Source organism: Atta colombica, unplaced genomic scaffold (assembly GCF_001594045.1).
Source record: "Atta colombica isolate Treedump-2 unplaced genomic scaffold, Acol1.0 scaffold47, whole genome shotgun sequence".
NCBI classification, from domain to species: Eukaryota; Metazoa; Arthropoda; class Insecta; order Hymenoptera; family Formicidae; genus Atta; species Atta colombica.
Window position 1 is genome coordinate 1,727,541 of NW_017259536.1, and position 6,677 is coordinate 1,734,217.

Here is a 6,677-nt window from a genome sequence, read left to right on the forward strand (position 1 = left end):
TAACGATAAAAGAGGTAGCATTAAATTGGTGTTAAGAACGAGACCCTTGTGCCAACGGGTAGGGATTACCGTAAATTTCGCGTACAGTTGGCAATAACCAACTGAAATCCAACGGATTATCCTCTTTGTAGAAATAAATGCTCAGAGTATGAGTAAAGTTGAAAGATACTCTTACTTTAAACCCTTTGAACGCGCGCAAAGGTCCAGTTCGTACGTGTGTGATACGTGCACCAGCAATATCAAAGCCGGTTGATCTCTTAAATAATATGTTAGAATCATTCTCGTAATTACATCAAGTTTATCTATTGTACATTTCTCATTTTACAGTAGAATCGATTTACGACAGTAGTTTATACGTTTACATCTTACTGGGGATTAGCTAATGAACGCTAATGAATGCAATTCTCATCAACTACATTACACGGATTTCATCGAAAGGAAATCTGGCGAATCCTCTAAATGGTACCATTCACCATCACCATTCCATCGAAACAAATATCCTTGTGACGAGGACGCTTAATACGACTCGTGAAACCCAATTCTGACCGAGTTTAATTAGCCCTGACCTCAACCGTCCATCGGTTGAACGAAAACAAACGGAGAGAACGATCGAGAATACGAGACCTAACACGTTCGAGCACTATCGCGCACAATGTCCCAGCCCCTCTAACAGACCTCTATGAGAAAGTTATATGTTAAGATCTGGATCGCAAACCGCGATATCTCACGTACAGATGGAATTGCTCCGAGGTGAGGAACTGAGAAGAAAAGCGAGAGAGGAGAGGAGCGAGATTGAATTTTCGTGCACGCTAATGCAAGATCGCGGATCCGCTTCGCGTTTACTCGCTCGATAACGTTACATGCCGTTTAGCGTTTCTAACACCGTCGACGCACGCCGAAACGCGGATGTTAATTATTTTGGTGGTTTCCCTCTCAGAGTTTCCTAATCACTTACGGAGCTCGATTAAGCATTGTGCTTAACAGGTGACCCGACCGCAGGACGCGTTCCATCGCGGCACGTTAGGGAAGTTATGCATCCGGCGAGCTCGTCGAGAGTTACCGCTTAAAGTTACCAACTAAAGCATTGTTCAATGAAACATTTCATTGCACGGATATTACGTGTGCAGTTGACAACCGCAAGTAGGCCGCGAGTATGAGCCTTAATCAGATTAAATTTTAAATATTCAAATGTCTATTAGATAAATTCCGCTTCTTGAAATTAACGTTGAAATAATTGATTTTTGAAAACCTTGCATTAATGTCAAATATTTTATATAAATTCTACTTTTTAAATTTAACTATATATATATATACATATTCAATATTAGTCGTAGTTTTTAATTTCTTTAATATCTTCAATTTAATAAAATTCTTAATATACTTATGGAAACTACGAAACTCGTTCTTATTCTATAATACTTTTAAGATTTCCACGAATATTTTCTTCTCTAAGGGGAGTTACACAGTTATCTCCGTATCTTTATACATCGTTAAATTCCAACATTTTGTGAACATTGCAGTTCACTTCATCAGGGCGAGAAGCAACCTGATACTTCTCGCTCTAATGAAGTGAAATGCAACATTCACGAAACGTTGGCATTTAACGATGTATCAAGATACGGAGATAAACCGTGTAACTTTCTTATTCTTCTTCTCGTTAGCTTAAATTACCCTTTGTTTCTATCTTTCTTCAATTATTCTTTCTTCATTATCATTTATTTAGAAGTACGTCAATGAATTTATGTGCGTGCATGCCTACGTGTGCATGTGTGTCGTGTAAAGTATAGGTATATGGATGTCCGCAATGCAATGAGCTCGGATCCGTGGATTTGCTAAGCTCAAATGACTACGCGGATCAGTCATCCCTGCGGGATCCTAGCTCTCGGCTATGGCACGACCCCGAAATAGGTCACTAGCGGCAGCGCAGTTGTACAGTTGCGTCATCACCAAATTGCTTTGCACCCAATATTTTTATACAACGACCTGCCGTTTCATCACCGGCATGCAGGCCGCGCCACGCGGATTGATATATCGTGCTCGCCGGCATGGGCACCAAGAGCCGCCGCGGCTCGAAATTTTACTGGCAAAGTTTGAAAAATATGACAGGTCCGCGACGGTGCGGCGGCCGTGGTCGCTCGTTTACGTTTGTCACAATGTTGATCGCCGATGGTGGATCGACGTGTCCAATTCCGCGAGCGATGCGACGTCCGCGAACAGAGAAACAAGCATCGCGTGGCGCAGTGTATCAACTATAATTTAGTGGATCATATTATGCAGAAGTCACGGGTGCTAATGGCCGCCGCAGTTCTGTGTGCGGTTAATTAAATTTTATTACAAATAATATTACGTGATATTACACAGAGCGACACAGAGCGTACATTTCGGAGAAATTCGCACCCCGCGACTCCGTGAAATATTAAATCGAGCTCGCGAATTTCTCTCGCACGATTCTATCTCAGAGTGCGAACGACTAACCCACGTAATTAATTCATTGCTCGGCCGTAACGCTTTACGTGCCTCTGAATGTACACACATACATATAGTACTCCATTAAGATTTAAAATGTTACATGAGAAGTAAAACGCCATGGAGTAATACGTCCATCATTTCTGTGAACTTTTTGACACGTTATATGTCCTCATTGCATGTATCATCGTATGATTGTGAATGTATGATGTTAATAACGTAATAACAAAATTACAAAACCTTTTTACATCAAAGTATGTTAGCACATAGTTATGTTTAATTCTAATATAATTTACGTAAAATATTTTCGATTTTGTAATTAAAAATTTATTAAATTTTTATGATTTTTGCTTTAAATGATAACAAGTTAAGCTATCAATAAATAAGAGGACTACGAAAAATTGAGATAAAATTAATAAACATACTCCCTCATATTTTATTTTTTACGCTACTGCTAATATTTTACTAATCATTCAGTTTTACACTTAATGCTTTATTGTTTACTAATATTATAGGTACATAGTTCTATCAATTTGCTACAGTTACAATAATTTACAAATAAACTTGTTATCACTTTTTGTTTTAATTTGTCTTTTAATTTTATTGTAGCTTCATTTTACTATTTTTTTTATCATCACTTTTCTAAATTTCCAAATATTTTCATTAAATACATTTTATTGACAAGAAGCAGCTTTTTATAATAACATTATTTTATTGAAAAAATATAAATATATCTTTTAAAAGGTTCTCTTCTTTTTAGACAATTAACTATTTTTAATATAACACGTTATTAATTTTTTCTTTGCCGTTCTATATAGATATGAAAAATATTAAACGCTTTATATAACCGCGTTTGTTGATTTTTAATGCCTTCTTAAGAAAAATGTATTAAATTTTAATAAATAATTGTTTATATATAGCACTAATACAATTATTTATAGAAAAAATTTTGCTACCTAATTAAAAAAATGTAGTAATTAAATCAAATAAATGTTCTTGTACTAAATAAACATATATTTACATTAAGTAAATATTCAATTGACACTATTTAAACAAATATTTATTAAAATTTAGTACATTTTTCTCTCAAGATTTTTCTAAAGGGCTTTACTTTTGAAAGCATCTATTATACGTTTGAAAAAAAAATATGAGAAATGATTGCGTTATCGTCGCGTTCAATAGACAATAATTAATCCAATAATTGAACTAGAAACAGAAAGTTTCTTGCCAACGAACGTCAAAATCGTTATAATAATTCGTTCTAGCTATTTCAAACGATGGATATATGAAACATTATATTTAACCGTACTATTCGCAGTCTCATTACTTCATCTTATTGTTAGGTTAGGTTAATGGAAAAAGGCACTCACCGATACAACGTCTTGCCAACGAAGCTTCTAGAAATCTAGACTCCGCTCGTTTCAACTCTCGTCTTAAGTTCACCGCATACTCACGAAGCAACACTCGCGAAAACGCGAACTAAACTGTCATACGACAATCGCGATACTTTATTCCACTCCCGAGATAAAACGTTCGATGTATATTATGGCTTCCGCAGTTCCGCTACTTGAATTCAGCGAGAAATTTGAACGTCGACAACTTCACACCAATGCCGCGCGAATACAACGCGAGTCGAGCTAGCAGCTAATCGAAACTCGAGCGAGTTGTCCGAAATATATACTCGAGACACGATCGTGATATAATTTGAAAGCATTGTCTATGAAAATTGCACGTATTTAAACGACACAGATTTCCATTATTGAAATCATATCTATGACTCAAATTGCAAAATTATTATGCCCTCTCGATATGAAAGTAATAATCAAATTATTTCATTTGAGAAATAAGAGATATACAGAATGCTTAAATTATAGATGCGTTCGAGAGAGATGCTATTTGTCATTCTATCTCCATCATTCATTAGATAAGCAAAACAAGAATAGAACATAAAGTTTCTGACTAGTCGCGATGATCATGTTCGAATTATGACGTCAAAAACGAGAAATACACGTTAATTTATGATGCATGCCATTTATAAGTAAAGACAATTTGAATGAAACGAAATGATGAGATCGCTTTAAAATACTTGTAAAAATCGAAAACTGTCCTTTCCTCTCTACCATCAGTAAATGGTCGTGTAAAAGGCACGTAAAGTGAATTATACTCGGGCAGAAACACACGGTCTAGCTGTTGAAACAAGTAAAAATATACGCTTTTACATATATAAAATTCCAAGATAATTTTTAGTTTTCATCGATAATTACAACGATAAGTATGAGACAAGTCACATTTTCACAAATAATAACGAAATGGCGTGCAACATAAATTTCGTCACTTTTCCACGCTTATAAGTTCAGTCATTTATCGTAGCGAAGCGCTGTAACACACACACCACACACACACGCGCGCGCGCGCGCACACACGTATGTGCTTGCTTTCGAGAGCACATGTATATACATGGACTCGTGCTTGTGTGTCAGGCTACAGTTTCGCCAGGCTGCCGTCTGATCTGTGTTGCTGGCTGAGTAGTCAGGAACCTTAATACAAATAACTCTAAAAGCATCTCCCCGAACGCATCCATAGACGTAATAAACTGCATATTCTGTAATCTTAGCATCTATGTTCTATTAGAAAGAAATGAGCTTACTAGCATCTCTCTTTAACTCGATATGTAAATGAGAGAGAGAGAGAGAGAGAGAGAGAGAGAGAGAGAAAGGGAAAGAGAAAGGGCGATATAATTCAAACTACTTCTCTTTCTAAATCGATAATGACATATGAATTTCATAGGAATAAGCAGTCTATTTTTATTACGCATGTTTCTTTCATTCTTTCAAAAACAAGTTGTTGTCTTGTAAATAACATATTTCAATTCTTACTACAAATAAACTCCTACGAGACATTCACTTTGTAACGAAGGACCAAAATCGCGATGTATTCACGAATCGTGTAAACCTCGACAATCACTCAACGTAGATGAGTAATTCAATGATTAATATCAATAAAATTATTTTGCTATCCGTATAGCATTCTTACCTTATTATTGCATCACGTTTTGGGATATAATAATTGCATATACATATATCGCTCGTTCAGATATCTATATTTATTTAACCGTCAGTTAATTATCACGTGAATGATAGCGCCCTGATTTTCTTGTAAAAATCAACGTAGGCCACGTACTTAATGAAAACAAAGCCGAACCTTGCATACCAATTGTCTCGTCACCATTTATATTTAATGTATTTTTTTAACATAGTATTATATTTAATATAGTATTATAGAATTAATTTATGTCGAATATTTTGTTCTTTACATTTCGATAAATGGATTAATATATTTTGCGTTTTATTTGTAGATTCATTAGCGTTCGCCAAAAACAGTTAAATTCAGTTAAGAGTCTTAGAATGGAAATGTTATTACTGATTTCCTAATTCGACTCCATTAATATGTGTATATAAAACAGGTAATAAATTTTATAATAAACTAATAATATTTTACATACAAATTGTAATTTTAATACTTCCTTTTAATGAAAATTTGAATTAATTAATTACGCGATTTAAAAGAAATAATAAAATTCAATGAGTACTTAAAATAATAAATAATTATAATTTAAAATTAGATCAAGAGTATATATAAATAGTATATATAAATGTTAATATGCAAATTTTGCAAATACGTTGTTATAGTTTTATAAACAGCGCCGATTCAGTTTGTCAAACTTGAAATGCAATCGCAAACAAAGCTATTAATATCTTTAAAATAATAAAATTTATATTTTTATTGATAAAAAGATATTAAAATATTGACTTTTTTTGTTAATGAAATTTGAGAAAAAATATAATACTTTTTTTAATTTATGAATATTTAATTTATGAAATTGGAACATCCTTCACACAAATAATAAAGGGTTAATAAATGATACAAAAAATAACTTCTCACCAATGAAAGTATTGTACAACTCTCTTTTACGTTTTAAAGTCTCTATCCAATTAGACTTTATCGGTGGCAAATAATTCAATAGCAGTTTCCAACATAAAGGCCTCAGCCCACCGGGCTCGTCAGGTATGCCTGAGATATAAGAAAGAATGCAAGAGGATTATTATTATTAGATTATTAGTATTAATATTAGATCATTATCATTAGGTTATTAATATCAGTATTATCAGATTAGTATTAAAATGATTAAGATGATTAATGCAAGGCATAAA